This window comes from Pelmatolapia mariae, linkage group LG6, assembly GCF_036321145.2.
Source record: "Pelmatolapia mariae isolate MD_Pm_ZW linkage group LG6, Pm_UMD_F_2, whole genome shotgun sequence".
Taxonomy (NCBI): domain Eukaryota; kingdom Metazoa; phylum Chordata; class Actinopteri; order Cichliformes; family Cichlidae; genus Pelmatolapia; species Pelmatolapia mariae.
The window spans coordinates 1,535,238-1,553,385 of NC_086232.1; the positions used below are offsets into that span (position 1 = coordinate 1,535,238).

At 58.6% G+C, this 18,148-nt stretch overlaps 2 non-coding genes and 5 pseudogenes across 2 annotated transcripts; all 7 read right to left on the reverse strand.

Moving 5' to 3' along the window:
• Positions 1-279: 279 nt before the first annotated feature.
• LOC134629940 (5S ribosomal RNA) lies at positions 280-398 on the reverse strand (annotated as a pseudogene).
• A 4,881-nt stretch (positions 399-5,279) lies between these two features.
• LOC134629942 (5S ribosomal RNA) lies at positions 5,280-5,398 on the reverse strand (annotated as a pseudogene).
• Positions 5,399-8,307: 2,909 nt separating this feature from the next.
• LOC134629896 (5S ribosomal RNA) lies at positions 8,308-8,426 on the reverse strand (annotated as a pseudogene).
• Positions 8,427-10,556: 2,130 nt separating this feature from the next.
• On the reverse strand, positions 10,557-10,675 carry LOC134630179 (5S ribosomal RNA). Its single transcript, XR_010094241.1, has one exon. It is a non-coding gene; the product is annotated as a 5S ribosomal RNA (ribosomal RNA).
• Positions 10,676-12,724: 2,049 nt separating this feature from the next.
• LOC134630012 (5S ribosomal RNA) lies at positions 12,725-12,843 on the reverse strand (annotated as a pseudogene).
• Positions 12,844-15,752: 2,909 nt separating this feature from the next.
• Positions 15,753-15,871, reverse strand: LOC134629897 (5S ribosomal RNA; annotated as a pseudogene).
• A 2,130-nt stretch (positions 15,872-18,001) lies between these two features.
• On the reverse strand, positions 18,002-18,120 carry LOC134630181 (5S ribosomal RNA). Its single transcript, XR_010094243.1, has one exon. It is a non-coding gene; the product is annotated as a 5S ribosomal RNA (ribosomal RNA).
• Between the last annotated feature and the right edge of the window lie 28 nt (positions 18,121-18,148).

The following is an 18,148-nucleotide window of genomic DNA, read 5'->3' on the forward strand; positions in this document are numbered from 1 at the left end:
CAGCCAGCAGCACAGGTCCTGGTGTGGTGTCCATGGTCTCAGCCAGAAGCACAGGCCCTGGTGTAATGTAGACGGCGTCAGCGCAGGCCACAGGCCCTGGTGTAATTTAGATGACCTATGTTAGCAGAATAGGCCTCGGTGTGGTGCGGATGGCCTCACCCGGCAGCACAAGACATTGCTGAAAACAGCCAAAAGGAATGTCGTTAATGTGGCCTCATTAATGGACACCAACACCCTCCTTCTCTGGATCAAAATCAGCTCAGTGACATGAAAAGCAAATTCTTACAGCACCTGGTATTCCCAGGCAGTCTCCCATCCAAGTACTAACCAAGCCCAACCTTGCATAGCTTCCGAGATCAGACGAGATCAGGCTTTAGCAAGGCGGTATGGCCGTAAGCTGCTGGCGTCAGCACAAAGCGTCAATTTATGGTATCAAGTAGTGAGGTGGCCAATACTCGCAGTTACGAACACAAGCCTCCAATTTAACTACAGTGTTAATGGTAACTGCATGCTTGCCTAATACCCTAACCAAAGGACTCATTTTAGCCTTTGATCAGCAACACAGGCCCTGGTGTGGTGTAAATGGCCTCAGCCAGAGCCACAGGACCTGGTGTGGTGTAGTTGGCCTCAGCCAGCATCAAAGGCCCGGGGGTGGTGTACATGGCCTCAGCCAGAGCCACAGGCACTGGTGTGGTGTCCATAGCCTCAGCCAACAGCACAGGCCCTGTTGTGGTGTCCATGGCCTCAGCCAGAAGCACTGGCCCTGGTGTGGTGTAGATGGCCTCAGACAGAGCCACATGCCCTGGTGGGGTGTAGTTGGCCTCAGCCAGCAGCACAGGTCCTGGTGTGGTGTCCATGGCCTCAGCCAGCAGCACAGGCCCTGGTGTGGTGTCCATGGCCTCAGCCAGAAGCACTGGCCCTGGTGTGGTGTAGATGGCCTCAGACAGAGCCACAGGCCCTTGTTTGGTGTAGTTGGCCTCAGCCAGCACCACAGGCCCTGGTGTGGTGTCCATAGCCTCAGCCAGCCGCACAGGCCCTGGTGTGATGAACATTGCCTCATCCAGCAGCACAGTCCTTGGTGTGTTGTAGACGACCTCATCCAGAGCCACAGGCCCTGGTGTGGTGTACATGGCCTCAGACAAAGCCACAGGCCCTGAAGAGGTGTCCATGGCCTCAGCCAGTAGCACAGGTCCTGGTGTGGTGTAGACGGCCTCAGACAGAGCCACAGGCCTTGGTGTGGTGTAGGTGGCCTAAGCTGGCTGCACAGGTCCACATCCGGAAGCACAGGCCCTGTTGTGTTGTAGATTGCCTCAGCCAGAGCCACAGACCTTGGTGTGGTGTTCATGGCCTAAGCCAGAGCTACAGGCCCACAGCAAGCAGCACAGGCCCTGGTGTGGTGTCCATAGCTCAGCCAGCAGCACAGCTCCTGTTGTGGTGTAGTTGGCCTCAGCCAGCAGCACAGGTCCTGGTGTGGTGTCCATCGCCTCAGCCAGAAACACTGGCCCTGGTGTGATGTAGATGGCCTCAGCCAGAGCCACAGGACCTGGTGTGGTGTTCATGACCTCAGCCAGCATCAAAGGCCCGGGGGTGGTGTAAATGGCCTCAGCCAGAGCCACAGGCACTGGTGTGGTGTCCCTAGCCTCAGCCAGCAGCACAGGCCTTGGTGTGGTGTCCCTGGCCTCAGCCAGTAGCACAGGCCCTGGTGTGGTGTAGGTGGCCTAAGCTGGCTGCACATGTCCACAGCCAGCAGCACAAGCCCTGGTGTGGTGTACATGGCCTCAGCTAGAGGCACAGGCCCTGGTGTGGTGTAGATGATCTCAGCCAGAGACAAAGGCCCTTGTGTGGTGTAGTTGGCCTCAGCCAGCAGCACAGGCCCTGGGGTGATAAACATGGCCTCATCCAGTAGTACAGCCCTTGGTGTGTTGTAGACGGCCTCATCCAGAGCCACAGGCCGTGTGTGGTATACATGGCCTCAGCCAGATCCAAAGGCTCTGGGGTGGTGTCCATAGCCTCAGCCAGCAGCACAGGTCCTGGTGTGGTGTCCATGGCCTCAGCCAGTAGCACAGGCCCTGGTGTGGTGTAGGTGGCCTAAGCTGGCTGCACAGGTCCACAGCCAGCAGCACAGGCCCTGGTGTGGTGTACATGGCCTCAGCTAGAGGCACAGGCCCTTGGTGTGTTGTAGATGGCCTCATCAGGAGCCACAGGCCCTGTTGTGGTGTAGGTTGCCTCAGTCAGCAGCACAGGCCCTGTGTGGTGTGCATGGCCTCAGCCAGTAGCACAGGCCCTGGTGTGATGTAGACTGCTTCAGCCAGAGCCACAGGCCATGGTGTGGTGTAGGTGGCCTAAGCTGGCTGCACAGGTCCACAGCCAGCAGTACAGGCCCTGGTGTGGTGTCCATGGCCTCAGCCAGATGCACTGGCCGTGGTGTGGTGTAGCTGGCCTCAGCCAGAGCCACAGGCCCTGGTGTGGTGTTCATGGCCTCAGCCAGAGCCAAATGCCCTGGTGTGGTGTCCATAGCTTCAGCCAGCAGCACAGGTCTTGGTGTGGTGTCCATGGCCTCAGCCAGTAGCACAGGCCCTGGTGTGATGTAGACGGCCTCAGCCAGAGCCACAGGCCCTGGTGTGGTGTAGGTGGCCTAAGCTGGCTGCACAGGTCCACAGCCAGAAGCACAGGCCCTGGCGTGGTGTAGGTGGCCTAACCTGGCTGCACAGGTCCACAACCAGAAGCACAGGACCTGGTGTGATGTAGACGGCTTCAGCCAGAGCCACAGGCCCTGGTGTGGTGTAGGTGGCCTAACCTGGCTGCACAGGTCCACAGCCAGAAGCACAGGCCCTGGTGTGGTGTAGGTGGCCTAAGCTGGCTGCACAGGTCCACAGCCAGAAGCACAGGCCCTGGTGTGGTGTCCATGGCCTCAGCCAGAAGCACTGGCCCTGGTGTGGTGTAGATGGCCTCAGACAGAGCCACAGGCCCTTGTTTGGTGTAGTTGGCCTCAGCCAGCACCACAGGCCCTGGTGTGGTGTCCATAGCCTCAGCCAGCCGCACAGGCCCTGGTGTGATGAACATTGCCTCATCCAGCAGCACAGTCCTTGGTGTGTTGTAGACGAACTCATCCAGAGCCACAGGCCCTGGTGTGCTGTACATGGCCTCAGACAAAGCCACAGGCCCTGAAGAGGTGTCCATGGCCTCAGACAAAGCCACAGGCCCTGAAGAGGTGTCCATGGCCTCAGCCAGTAGCACAGGTCCTGGTGTGGTGTAGACGGCCTCAGACAGAGCCACAGGCCTTGGTGTGGTGTAGGTGTCCTAAGCTGGCTGCACAGGTCCACATCCGGAAGCACTGGCCATGTTGTGTTGTAGATTGCCTCAGCCAGAGCCACAGACCTTGGTGTGGTGTTCATGGCCTAAGCCAGAGCTACAGGCCCACAGCAAGCAGCACAGGCCCTGGTGTGGTGTCCATAGCTCAGCCAGCAGCACAGCTCCTGGTGTGGTGTAGTTGGCCTCAGCCAGCAGCACAGGTCCTGGTGTGGTGTCCATCGCCTCAGCCAGAAACACTGGCCCTGGTGTGATGTAGATGGCCTCAGCCAGAGCCACAGGACCTGGTGTGGTGTTCATGACCTCAGCCAGCATCAAAGGCCCGAGGGTGGTGTACATGGCCTCAGCCAGAGCCACAGGCACTGGTGTGGTGTCCATAGCCTCAGCCAGTAGCACAGGCCCTGGTGTGGTGTAGGTGGCCTAAGCTGGCCGCACAGGTCCACAGCCAGCAGCACAAGCCCTGGTGTGGTGTACATGGCCTCAGCTAGAGGCACAGGCCCTGGTGTGGTGTAGATGATCTCAGCCAGAGACACAGGCCCTTGTGTGGTGTAGTTGGCCTCAGCCAGCAGCACAGGCCCTGGGGTGATAAACATGGCCTCATCCAGTAGTACAGCCCTTGGTGTGTTGTAGACGGCCTCATCCAGAGCCACAGGCCGTGTGTGGTGTACATGGCCTCAGCCAGATCCAAAGGCTCTGGGGTGGTGTCCATAGCCTCAGCCAGCAGCACAGGTCCTGGTGTGGTGTCCATGGCCTCAGCCAGTAGCACAGGCCCTGGTGTGGTGTAGGTGGCCTAAGCTGGCTGCACAGGTCCACAGCCAGCAGCACAGGCCCTGGTGTGGTGTACATGGCCTCAGCTAGAGGCACAGGCCCTGGTGTGGTGTAGATGGTCTCAGCCAGAGACACAGGCCCTTGGTGTGTTGTAGATGGCCTCATCAGGAGCCACAGGCCCTGTTGTGGTGTAGGTTGCCTCAGTCAGCACCACAGGCCCTTTGTGGTGTGCATGGTCTCAGCCAGTAGCACAGGCCCTGGTGTGATGTAGACTGCTTCAGCCAGAGCCACAGGCCATGGTGTGGTGTAGGTGGCCTAAGCTGGCTGCACAGGTCCACAGCCAGCACTACAGGCCCTGGTGTGGTGTCCATAGCCTCAGCCAGATGCACTGGCCGTGGTGTGGTGTAGCTGGCCTCAGCCAGAGCCACAGGCCCTGGTGTGGTGTTCATGGCCTCAGCCAGAGCCAAATGCCCTGGTGTGGTGTCCATAGCTTCAGCCAGCAGCACAGGTCTTGGTGTGGTGTCCATGGCCTCAGCCAGTAGCACAGGCCCTGGTGTGATGTAGACGGCCTCAGCCAGAGCCACAGGCCCTGGTGTGGTGTAGGTGGCCTAAGCTGGCTGCACAGGTCCACAGCCAGAAGCACAGGCCCTGGCGTGGTGTAGGTGGCCTAAGCTGGCTGCACAGGTCCACAACCAGAAGCACAGGACCTGGTGTGATGTAGACGGCTTCAGCCAGAGCTACAGGCCCTGGTGTGGTGTAGGTGGCCTAACCTGGCTGCAGAGGTCCACAGCCAGAAGCACAGGCCCTGGTGTGGTGAAGGTGGCCTAAGCTGGCTGCACAGGTCCACAGCCAGAAGCACAGGCCCTGTGTGGTGTAAATGGCCTCAGCCAGAGCCACAGGCCCTGGGGTGGTGTCCAAAGCCTCAGCCAGCAGCACAGGTCCTGGTGTGGTGTCCATGGTCTCAGCCAGAAGCACAGGCCCTGGTGTAATGTAGACGGCGTCAGCGCAGGCCACAGGCCCTGGTGTAATTTAGATGACCTATGTTAGCAGAATAGGCCTCGGTGTGGTGCGGATGGCCTCACCCGGCAGCACAAGACATTGCTGAAAACAGCCAAAAGGAATGTCGTTAATGTGGCCTCATTAATGGACACCAACACCCTCCTTCTCTGGATCAAAATCAGCTCAGTGACATGAAAAGCAAATTCTTACAGCACCTGGTATTCCCAGGCAGTCTCCCATCCAAGTACTAACCAAGCCCAACCTTGCATAGCTTCCGAGATCAGACGAGATCAGGCTTTAGCAAGGCGGTATGGCCGTAAGCTGCTGGCGTCAGCACAAAGCGTCAATTTATGGTATCAAGTAGTGAGGTGGCCAATACTCGCAGTTACGAACACAAGCCTCCAATTTAACTACAGTGTTAATGGTAACTGCATGCTTGCCTAATACCCTAACCAAAGGACTCATTTTAGCCTTTGATCAGCAACACAGGCCCTGGTGTGGTGTAAATGGCCTCAGCCAGAGCCACAGGACCTGGTGTGGTGTAGTTGGCCTCAGCCAGCATCAAAGGCCCGGGGGTGGTGTACATGGCCTCAGCCAGAGCCACAGGCACTGGTGTGGTGTCCATAGCCTCAGCCAACAGCACAGGCCCTGTTGTGGTGTCCATGGCCTCAGCCAGAAGCACTGGCCCTGGTGTGGTGTAGATGGCCTCAGACAGAGCCACATGCCCTGGTGGGGTGTAGTTGGCCTCAGCCAGCAGCACAGGTCCTGGTGTGGTGTCCATGGCCTCAGCCAGCAGCACAGGCCCTGGTGTGGTGTCCATGGCCTCAGCCAGAAGCACTGGCCCTGGTGTGGTGTAGATGGCCTCAGACAGAGCCACAGGCCCTTGTTTGGTGTAGTTGGCCTCGGCCAGCACCACAGGCCCTGGTGTGGTGTCCATAGCCTCAGCCAGCCGCACAGGCCCTGGTGTGATGAACATTGCCTCATCCAGCAGCACAGTCCTTGGTGTGTTGTAGACGAACTCATCCAGAGCCACAGGCCCTGGTGTGGTGTACATGGCCTCAGACAAAGCCACAGGCCCTGAAGAGGTGTCCATGGCCTCAGACAAAGCCACAGGCCCTGAAGAGGTGTCCATGGCCTCAGCCAGTAGCACAGGTCCTGGTGTGGTGTAGACGGCCTCAGACAGAGCCACAGTCCTTGGTGTGGTGTAGGTGTCCTAAGCTGGTTGCACAGGTCCACATCCGGAAGCACAGGCCCTGTTGTGTTGTAGATTGCCTCAGCCAGAGCCACAGACCTTGGTGTGGTGTTCATGGCCTAAGCCAGAGCTACAGGCCCACAGCAAGCAGCACAGGCCCTGGTGTGGTGTCCATACCTCAGCCAGCAGCACAGCTCCTGTTGTGGTGTAGTTGGCCTCAGCCAGCAGCACAGGTCCTGGTGTGGTGTCCATCGCCTCAGCCAGAAACACTGGCCCTGGTGTGATGTAGATGGCCTCAGCCAGAGCCACAGGACCTGGTGTGGTGTTCATGACCTCAGCCAGCATCAAAGGCCCGGGGGTGGTGTACATGGCCTCAGCCAGAGCCACAGGCACTGGTGTGGTGTCCATAGCCTCAGCCAGCAGCACAGGCCTTGGTGTGGTGTCAATGGCCTCAGCCAGTAGCACAGGCCCTGGTGTGGTGTAGGTGGCCTAAGCTGGCTGCACAGGTCCACAGCCAGCAGCACAAGCCCTGGTGTGGTGTACATGGCCTCAGCTAGAGGCACAGGCCCTGGTGTGGTGTAGATGATCTCAGCCAGAGACACAGGCCCTTGTGTGGTGTAGTTGGCCTCAGCCAGCAGCACAGGCCCTGGGGTGATAAACATGGCCTCATCCAGTAGTACAGCCCTTGGTGTGTTGTAGACGGCCTCATCCAGAGCCACAGGCCGTGTGTGGTGTACATGGCCTCAGCCAGATCCAAAGGCTCTGGGGTGGTGTCCATAGCCTCAGCCAGCAGCACAGGTCCTGGTGTGGTGTCCATGGCCTCAGCCAGTAGCACAGGCCCTGGTGTGGTGTAGGTGGCCTAAGCTGGCTGCACAGGTCCACAGCCAGCAGCACAGGCCCTGGTGTGGTGTACATGGCCTCAGCTAGAGGCACAGGCCCTGGTGTGGTGTAGATGGTCTCAGCCAGAGACACAGGCCCTTGGTGTGTTGTAGATGGCCTCATCAGGAGCCACAGGCCCTGTTGTGGTGTAGGTTGCCTCAGTCAGCACCACAGGCCCTGTGTGGTGTGCATGGCCTCAGCCAGTAGCACAGGCCCTGGTGTGATGTAGACTGCTTCAGCCAGAGCCACAGGCCATGGTGTGGTGTAGGTGGCCTAAGCTGGCTGCACAGGTCCACAGCCAGCAGTACAGGCCCTGGTGTGGTGTCCATGGCCTCAGCCAGATGCACTGGCCGTGGTGTGGTGTAGCTGGCCTCAGCCAGAGCCACAGGCCCTGGTGTGGTGTTCATGGCCTCAGCCAGAGCCAAATGCCCTGGTGTGGTGTCCATAGCTTCAGCCAGCAGCACAGGTCTTGGTGTGGTGTCCATGGCCCCAGCCAGTAGCACAGGCCCTGGTGTGATGTAGACGGCCTCAGCCAGAGCCACAGGCCCTGGTGTGGTGTAGGTGGCCTAAGCTGGCTGCACAGGTCCACAGCCAGAAGCACAGGCCCTGGCGTGGTGTAGGTGGCCTAACCTGGCTGCACAGGTCCACAACCAGAAGCACAGGACCTGGTGTGATGTAGACGGCTTCAGCCAGAGCCACAGGCCCTGGTGTGGTGTAGGTGGCCTAACCTGGCTGCACAGGTCCACAGCCAGAAGCACAGGCCCTGGTGTGGTGAAGGTGGCCTAAGCTGGCTGCACAGGTCCACAGCCAGAAGCACAGGCCCTGTGTGGTGTAAATGGCCTCAGCCAGAGCCACAGGCCATGGGGTGGTGTCCAAAGCCTCAGCCAGCAGCACAGGTCCTGGTGTGGTGTCCATGGTCTCAGCCAGAAGCACAGGCCCTGGTGTAATGTAGACGGCGTCAGCGCAGGCCACAGGCCCTGGTGTAATTTAGATGACCTATGTTAGCAGAATAGGCCTCGGTGTGGTGCGGATGGCCTCACCCGGCAGCACAAGACATTGCTGAAAACAGCCAAAAGGAATGTCGTTAATGTGGCCTCATTAATGGACACCAACACCCTCCTTCTCTGGATCAAAACCAGCTCAGTGACATGAAAAGCAAATTCTTACAGCACCTGGTATTCCCAGGCAGTCTCCCATCCAAGTACTAACCAAGCCCAACCTTGCATAGCTTCCGAGATCAGACGAGATCGGGCTTTGGCAAGGCGGTATGGCCGTAAGCTGCTGGCGTAAGCACAAAGCGTCAATTTATGATATCAAGTAGTGAGGTGGCCAATACTCGCAGTTACGAACACAAGCCTCCAATTTAACTACAGTGTTAATGGTAACTGCATGCTTGCCTAATACCCTAACCAAAGGACTCATTTTAGCCTTTGATCAGCAACACAGGCCCTGGTGTGGTGTAAATGGCCTCAGCCAGAGCCACAGGACCTGGTGTGGTGTAGTTGGCCTCAGCCAGCATCAAAGGCCCGGGGGTGGTGTACATGGCCTCAGCCAGAGCCACAGGCACTGGTGTGGTGTCCATAGCCTCAGCCAACAGCACAGGCCCTGTTGTGGTGTCCATGGCCTCAGCCAGAAGCACTGGCCCTGGTGTGGTGTAGATGGCCTCAGACAGAGCCACATGCCCGGGTGGGGTGTAGTTGGCCTCAGCCAGCAGCACAGGTCCTGGTGTGGTGTACATGGCCTCAGCCAGCAGCACAGGCCCTGGTGTGGTGTCCATGGCCTCAGCCAGAAGCACTGGCCCTGGTGTGGTGTAGATGGCCTCAGACAGAGCCACAGGCCCTTGTTTGGTGTAGTTGGCCTCAGCCAGCACCACAGGCCCTGGTGTGGTGTCCATAGCCTCAGCCAGCCGCACAGGCCCTGGTGTGATGAACATTGCCTCATCCAGCAGCACAGTCCTTGGTGTGTTGTAGACGACCTCATCCAGAGCCACAGGCCCTGGTGTGGTGTACATGGCCTCAGACAAAGCCACAGGCCCTGAAGAGGTGTCCATGGCCTCAGCCAGTAGCACAGGTCCTGGTGTGGTGTAGACGGCCTCAGACAGAGCCACAGGCCTTGGTGTGGTGTAGGTGGCCTAAGCTGGCTGCACAGGTCCACATCCGGAAGCACAGGCCCTGTTGTGTTGTAGATTGCCTCAGCCAGAGCCACAGACCTTGGTGTGGTGTAGATGGCCTCAGACAGAGCCACAGGCCCTTGTTTGGTGTAGTTGGCCTCGGCCAGCACCACAGGCCCTGGTGTGGTGTCCATAGTCTCAGCCAGCCGCACAGGCCCTGGTGTGATGAACATTGCCTCATCCAGCAGCACAGTCTTTGGTGTGTTGTAGACGAACTCATCCAGAGCCACAGGCCCTGGTGTGGTGTACATGGCCTCAGACAAAGCCACAGGCCCTGAAGAGGTGTCCATGGCCTCAGACAAAGCCACAGGCCCTGAAGAGGTGTCCATGGCCTCAGCCAGTAGCACAGGTCCTGGTGTGGTGTAGACTGCTTCAGCCAGAGCCACAGGCCATGGTGTGGTGTAGGTGGCCTAAGCTGGCTGCACAGGTCCACAGCCAGCAGCACAGGCCCTGGTGTGGTGTCCATGGCCTCAGCCAGATGCACTGGCCGTGGTGTGGTGTAGCTGGCCTCAGCCAGAGCCACAGGCCCTGGTGTGGTGTTCATGGCCTCAGCCAGAGCCAAATGCCCTGGTGTGGTGTCCATAGCTTCAGCCAGCAGCACAGGTCTTGGTGTGGTGTCCATGGCCTCAGCCAGTAGCACAGGCCCTGGTGTGATGTAGATGGCCTCAGCCAGAGCCACAGGCCCTGGTGTGGTGTAGGTGGCCTAAGCTGGCTGCACAGGTCCACAGCCAGAAGCACAGGCCCTGGCGTGGTGTAGGTGGCCTAACCTGGCTGCACAGGTCCACAACCAGAAGCACAGGACCTGGTGTGATGTAGACGGCTTCTGCCAGAGCCACAGGCCCTGGTGTGGTGTAGGTGGCCTAAGCTGGCTGCACAGGTCCACAGCCAGAAGCCACAGGCCCTGTGTGGTGTAAATGGCCTCAGCCAGAGCCACAGGCCCTGGGGTGGTGTCCAAAGCCTCAGCCAGCAGCACAGGTCCTGGTGTGGTGTCCATGGTCTCAGCCAGAAGCACAGGCCCTGGTGTAATGTAGACGGCGTCAGCGCAGGCCACAGGCCCTGGTGTAATTTAGATGACCTATGTTAGCAGAATAGGTCTCGGTGTGGTGCGGATGGCCTCACCCGGCAGCACAAGACATTGCTGAAAACAGCCAAAAGGAATGTCGTTAATGTGGCCTCATTAATTGACACCAACACCCTCCTTCTCTGGATCAAAACCAGCTAAGTGACATGAAAAGCAAATGCTTACAGCACCTGGTATTCCCAGGCAGTCTCCCATCCAAGTACTAACCAAGCCCAACCTTGCATAGCTTCCGAGATCAGACGAGATCGGGCTTTGGCAAGGCGGTATGGCCGTAAGCTGCTGGCGTCAGCACAAAGCGTCAATTTATGGTATCAAGTAGTGAGGTGGCCAATACTCGCAGTTACGAACACAAGCCTCCAATTTAACTACAGTGTTAATGGTAACTGCATGCTTGCCTAATACCCTAACCAAAGGACTCATTTTAGCCTTTGATCAGCAACACAGGCCCTGGTGTGGTGTAAATGGCCTCAGCCAGAGCCACAGGACCTGGTGTGGTGTAGTTGGCCTCAGCCAGCATCAAAGGCCCGGGGGTGGTGTACATGGCCTCAGCCAGAGCCACAGGCACTGGTGTGGTGTCCATAGCCTCAGCCAACAGCACAGGCCCTGTTGTGGTGTCCATGGCCTCAGCCAGAAGCACTGGCCCTGGTGTGGTGTAGATGGCCTCAGACAGAGCCACATGCCCTGGTGGGGTGTAGTTGGCCTCAGCCAGCAGCACAGGTCCTGGTGTGGTGTCCATGGCCTCAGCCAGCAGCACAGGCCCTGGTGTGGTGTCCATGGCCTCAGCCAGAAGCACTGGCCCTGGTGTGGTGTAGCTGGCCTCAGACAGAGCCACAGGCCCTGGTGTGGTGTTCATGGCCTCAGCCAGAGCCAAATGCCCTGGTGTGGTGTCCATAGCTTCAGCCAGCAGCACAGGTCTTCGTGTGGTGTCCATGGCCTCAGCCAGTAGCACAGGCCCTGGTTTGATGTAGACGGCCTCAGCCAGAGCCACAGGCCCTGGTGTGGTGTAGGTGGCCTCAGCCAGCACCACAGGCCCTGGTGTGGTGTCCATAGCCTCAGCCAGCCGCACAGGCCCTGGTGTGATGAACATTGCCTCATCCAGCAGCACAGTCCTTGGTGTGTTGTAGACGACCTCATCCAGAGCCACAGGCCCTGGTGTGGTGTACATGGCCTCAGACAAAGCCACAGGCCCTGAAGAGGTGTCCATGGCCTCAGCCAGTAGCACAGGTCCTGGTGTGGTGTAGACGGCCTCAGACAGAGCCACAGGCCTTGGTGTGGTGTAGGTGGCCTAAGCTGGCTGCACAGGTCCACATCCGGAAGCACAGGCCCTGTTGTGTTGTAGATTGCCTCAGCCAGAGCCACAGACCTTGGTGTGGTGTTCATGGCCTAAGCCAGAGCTACAGGCCCACAGCAAGCAGCACAGGACCTGGTGTGGTGTCCATAGCTCAGCCAGCAGCACAGCTCCTGTTGTGGTGTAGTTGGCCTCAGCCAGCAGCACAGGTCCTGGTGTGGTGTCCATCGCCTCAGCCAGAAACACTGGCCCTGGTGTGATGTAGATGGCCTCAGCCAGAGCCACAGGACCTGGTGTGGTGTTCATGACCTCAGCCAGCATCAAAGGCCCGGGGGTGGTGTAAATGGCCTCAGCCAGAGCCACAGGCACTGGTGTGGTGTCCCTAGCCTCAGCCAGCAGCACAGGCCTTGGTGTGGTGTCCCTGGACTCAGCCAGTAGCACAAGCCCTGGTGTGGTGTAGGTGGCCTAAGCTGGCTGCACATGTCCACAGCCAGCAGCACAAGCCCTGGTGTGGTGTACATGGCCTCAGCTAGAGGCACAGGCCCTGGTGTGGTGTAGATGATCTCAGCCAGAGACAAAGGCCCTTGTGTGGTGTAGTTGGCCTCAGCCAGCAGCACAGGCCCTGGGGTGATAAACATGGCCTCATCCAGTAGTACAGCCCTTGGTGTGTTGTAGACGGCCTCATCCAGAGCCACAGGCCGTGTGTGGTGTAAATGGCCTCAGCCAGAGCCACAGGCCATGGGGTGGTGTCCAAAGCCTCAGCCAGCAGCACAGGTCCTGGTGTGGTGTCCATGGTCTCAGCCAGAAGCACAGGCCCTGGTGTAATGTAGACGGCGTCAGCGCAGGCCACAGGCCCTGGTGTAATTTAGATGACCTATGTTAGCAGAATAGGCCTCGGTGTGGTGCGGATGGCCTCACCCGGCAGCACAAGACATTGCTGAAAACAGCCAAAAGGAATGTCGTTAATGTGGCCTCATTAATGGACACCAACACCCTCCTTCTCTGGATCAAAATCAGCTCAGTGACATGAAAAGCAAATTCTTACAGCACCTGGTATTCCCAGGCAGTCTCCCATCCAAGTACTAACCAAGCCCAACCTTGCATAGCTTCCGAGATCAGACGAGATCAGGCTTTGGCAAGGCGGTATGGCCGTAAGCTGCTGGCGTCAGCACAAAGCGTCAATTTATGGTATCAAGTAGTGAGGTGGCCAATACTCGCAGTTACGAACACAAGCCTCCAATTTAACTACAGTGTTAATGGTAACTGCATGCTTGCCTAATACCCTAACCAAAGGACTCATTTTAGCCTTTGATCAGCAACACAGGCCCTGGTGTGGTGTAAATGGCCTCAGCCAGAGCCACAGGACCTGGTGTGGTGTAGTTGGCCTCAGCCAGCATCAAAGGCCCGGGGGTGGTGTACATGGCCTCAGCCAGAGCCACAGGCACTGGTGTGGTGTCCATAGCCTCAGCCAACAGCACAGGCCCTGTTGTGGTGTCCATGGCCTCAGCCAGAAGCACTGGCCCTGGTGTGGTGTAGATGGCCTCAGACAGAGCCACATGCCCTGGTGGGGTGTAGTTGGCCTCAGCCAGCAGCACAGGTCCTGGTGTGGTGTCCATGGCCTCAGCCAGCAGCACAGGCCCTGGTGTGGTGTCCATGGCCTCAGCCAGAAGCACTGGCCCTGGTGTGGTGTAGATGGCCTCAGACAGAGCCACAGGCCCTTGTTTGGTGTAGTTGGCCTCGGCCAGCACCACAGGCCCTGGTGTGGTGTCCATAGCCTCAGCCAGCCGCACAGGCCCTGGTGTGATGAACATTGCCTCATCCAGCAGCACAGTCCTTGGTGTGTTGTAGACGAACTCATCCAGAGCCACAGGCCCTGGTGTGGTGTACATGGCCTCAGACAAAGCCACAGGCCCTGAAGAGGTGTCCATGGCCTCAGACAAAGCCACAGGCCCTGAAGAGGTGTCCATGGCCTCAGCCAGTAGCACAGGTCCTGGTGTGGTGTAGACGGCCTCAGACAGAGCCACAGTCCTTGGTGTGGTGTAGGTGTCCTAAGCTGGTTGCACAGGTCCACATCCGGAAGCACAGGCCCTGTTGTGTTGTAGATTGCCTCAGCCAGAGCCACAGACCTTGGTGTGGTGTTCATGGCCTAAGCCAGAGCTACAGGCCCACAGCAAGCAGCACAGGCCCTGGTGTGGTGTCCATACCTCAGCCAGCAGCACAGCTCCTGTTGTGGTGTAGTTGGCCTCAGCCAGCAGCACAGGTCCTGGTGTGGTGTCCATCGCCTCAGCCAGAAACACTGGCCCTGGTGTGATGTAGATGGCCTCAGCCAGAGCCACAGGACCTGGTGTGGTGTTCATGACCTCAGCCAGCATCAAAGGCCCGGGGGTGGTGTACATGGCCTCAGCCAGAGCCACAGGCACTGGTGTGGTGTCCATAGCCTCAGCCAGCAGCACAGGCCTTGGTGTGGTGTCAATGGCCTCAGCCAGTAGCACAGGCCCTGGTGTGGTGTAGGTGGCCTAAGCTGGCTGCACAGGTCCACAGCCAGCAGCACAAGCCCTGGTGTGGTGTACATGGCCTCAGCTAGAGGCACAGGCCCTGGTGTGGTGTAGATGATCTCAGCCAGAGACACAGGCCCTTGTGTGGTGTAGTTGGCCTCAGCCAGCAGCACAGGCCCTGGGGTGATAAACATGGCCTCATCCAGTAGTACAGCCCTTGGTGTGTTGTAGACGGCCTCATCCAGAGCCACAGGCCGTGTGTGGTGTACATGGCCTCAGCCAGATCCAAAGGCTCTGGGGTGGTGTCCATAGCCTCAGCCAGCAGCACAGGTCCTGGTGTGGTGTCCATGGCCTCAGCCAGTAGCACAGGCCCTGGTGTGGTGTAGGTGGCCTAAGCTGGCTGCACAGGTCCACAGCCAGCAGCACAGGCCCTGGTGTGGTGTACATGGCCTCAGCTAGAGGCACAGGCCCTGGTGTGGTGTAGATGGTCTCAGCCAGAGACACAGGCCCTTGGTGTGTTGTAGATGGCCTCATCAGGAGCCACAGGCCCTGTTGTGGTGTAGGTTGCCTCAGTCAGCACCACAGGCCCTGTGTGGTGTGCATGGCCTCAGCCAGTAGCACAGGCCCTGGTGTGATGTAGACTGCTTCAGCCAGAGCCACAGGCCATGGTGTGGTGTAGGTGGCCTAAGCTGGCTGCACAGGTCCACAGCCAGCAGTACAGGCCCTGGTGTGGTGTCCATGGCCTCAGCCAGATGCACTGGCCGTGGTGTGGTGTAGCTGGCCTCAGCCAGAGCCACAGGCCCTGGTGTGGTGTTCATGGCCTCAGCCAGAGCCAAATGCCCTGGTGTGGTGTCCATAGCTTCAGCCAGCAGCACAGGTCTTGGTGTGGTGTCCATGGCCCCAGCCAGTAGCACAGGCCCTGGTGTGATGTAGACGGCCTCAGCCAGAGCCACAGGCCCTGGTGTGGTGTAGGTGGCCTAAGCTGGCTGCACAGGTCCACAGCCAGAAGCACAGGCCCTGGCGTGGTGTAGGTGGCCTAACCTGGCTGCACAGGTCCACAACCAGAAGCACAGGACCTGGTGTGATGTAGACGGCTTCAGCCAGAGCCACAGGCCCTGGTGTGGTGTAGGTGGCCTAACCTGGCTGCACAGGTCCACAGCCAGAAGCACAGGCCCTGGTGTGGTGAAGGTGGCCTAAGCTGGCTGCACAGGTCCACAGCCAGAAGCACAGGCCCTGTGTGGTGTAAATGGCCTCAGCCAGAGCCACAGGCCATGGGGTGGTGTCCAAAGCCTCAGCCAGCAGCACAGGTCCTGGTGTGGTGTCCATGGTCTCAGCCAGAAGCACAGGCCCTGGTGTAATGTAGACGGCGTCAGCGCAGGCCACAGGCCCTGGTGTAATTTAGATGACCTATGTTAGCAGAATAGGCCTCGGTGTGGTGCGGATGGCCTCACCCGGCAGCACAAGACATTGCTGAAAACAGCCAAAAGGAATGTCGTTAATGTGGCCTCATTAATGGACACCAACACCCTCCTTCTCTGGATCAAAACCAGCTCAGTGACATGAAAAGCAAATTCTTACAGCACCTGGTATTCCCAGGCAGTCTCCCATCCAAGTACTAACCAAGCCCAACCTTGCATAGCTTCCGAGATCAGACGAGATCGGGCTTTGGCAAGGCGGTATGGCCGTAAGCTGCTGGCGTAAGCACAAAGCGTCAATTTATGATATCAAGTAGTGAGGTGGCCAATACTCGCAGTTACGAACACAAGCCTCCAATTTAACTACAGTGTTAATGGTAACTGCATGCTTGCCTAATACCCTAACCAAAGGACTCATTTTAGCCTTTGATCAGCAACACAGGCCCTGGTGTGGTGTAAATGGCCTCAGCCAGAGCCACAGGACCTGGTGTGGTGTAGTTGGCCTCAGCCAGCATCAAAGGCCCGGGGGTGGTGTACATGGCCTCAGCCAGAGCCACAGGCACTGGTGTGGTGTCCATAGCCTCAGCCAACAGCACAGGCCCTGTTGTGGTGTCCATGGCCTCAGCCAGAAGCACTGGCCCTGGTGTGGTGTAGATGGCCTCAGACAGAGCCACATGCCCGGGTGGGGTGTAGTTGGCCTCAGCCAGCAGCACAGGTCCTGGTGTGGTGTACATGGCCTCAGCCAGCAGCACAGGCCCTGGTGTGGTGTCCATGGCCTCAGCCAGAAGCACTGGCCCTGGTGTGGTGTAGATGGCCTCAGACAGAGCCACAGGCCCTTGTTTGGTGTAGTTGGCCTCAGCCAGCACCACAGGCCCTGGTGTGGTGTCCATAGCCTCAGCCAGCCGCACAGGCCCTGGTGTGATGAACATTGCCTCATCCAGCAGCACAGTCCTTGGTGTGTTGTAGACGACCTCATCCAGAGCCACAGGCCCTGGTGTGGTGTACATGGCCTCAGACAAAGCCACAGGCCCTGAAGAGGTGTCCATGGCCTCAGCCAGTAGCACAGGTCCTGGTGTGGTGTAGACGGCCTCAGACAGAGCCACAGGCCTTGGTGTGGTGTAGGTGGCCTAAGCTGGCTGCACAGGTCCACATCCGGAAGCACAGGCCCTGTTGTGTTGTAGATTGCCTCAGCCAGAGCCACAGACCTTGGTGTGGTGTAGATGGCCTCAGACAGAGCCACAGGCCCTTGTTTGGTGTAGTTGGCCTCGGCCAGCACCACAGGCCCTGGTGTGGTGTCCATAGTCTCAGCCAGCCGCACAGGCCCTGGTGTGATGAACATTGCCTCATCCAGCAGCACAGTCTTTGGTGTGTTGTAGACGAACTCATCCAGAGCCACAGGCCCTGGTGTGGTGTACATGGCCTCAGACAAAGCCACAGGCCCTGAAGAGGTGTCCATGGCCTCAGACAAAGCCACAGGCCCTGAAGAGGTGTCCATGGCCTCAGCCAGTAGCACAGGTCCTGGTGTGGTGTAGACTGCTTCAGCCAGAGCCACAGGCCATGGTGTGGTGTAGGTGGCCTAAGCTGGCTGCACAGGTCCACAGCCAGCAGCACAGGCCCTGGTGTGGTGTCCATGGCCTCAGCCAGATGCACTGGCCGTGGTGTGGTGTAGCTGGCCTCAGCCAGAGCCACAGGCCCTGGTGTGGTGTTCATGGCCTCAGCCAGAGCCAAATGCCCTGGTGTGGTGTCCATAGCTTCAGCCAGCAGCACAGGTCTTGGTGTGGTGTCCATGGCCTCAGCCAGTAGCACAGGCCCTGGTGTGATGTAGATGGCCTCAGCCAGAGCCACAGGCCCTGGTGTGGTGTAGGTGGCCTAAGCTGGCTGCACAGGTCCACAGCCAGAAGCACAGGCCCTGGCGTGGTGTAGGTGGCCTAACCTGGCTGCACAGGTCCACAACCAGAAGCACAGGACCTGGTGTGATGTAGACGGCTTCTGCCAGAGCCACAGGCCCTGGTGTGGTGTAGGTGGCCTAAGCTGGCTGCACAGGTCCACAGCCAGAAGCCACAGGCCCTGTGTGGTGTAAATGGCCTCAGCCAGAGCCACAGGCCCTGGGGTGGTGTCCAAAGCCTCAGCCAGCAGCACAGGTCCTGGTGTGGTGTCCATGGTCTCAGCCAGAAGCACAGGCCCTGGTGTAATGTAGACGGCGTCAGCGCAGGCCACAGGCCCTGGTGTAATTTAGATGACCTATGTTAGCAGAATAGGTCTCGGTGTGGTGCGGATGGCCTCACCCGGCAGCACAAGACATTGCTGAAAACAGCCAAAAGGAATGTCGTTAATGTGGCCTCATTAATTGACACCAACACCCTCCTTCTCTGGATCAAAACCAGCTAAGTGACATGAAAAGCAAATGCTTACAGCACCTGGTATTCCCAGGCAGTCTCCCATCCAAGTACTAACCAAGCCCAACCTTGCATAGCTTCCGAGATCAGACGAGATCGGGCTTTGGCAAGGCGGTATGGCCGTAAGCTGCTGGCGTCAGCACAAAGCGTCAATTT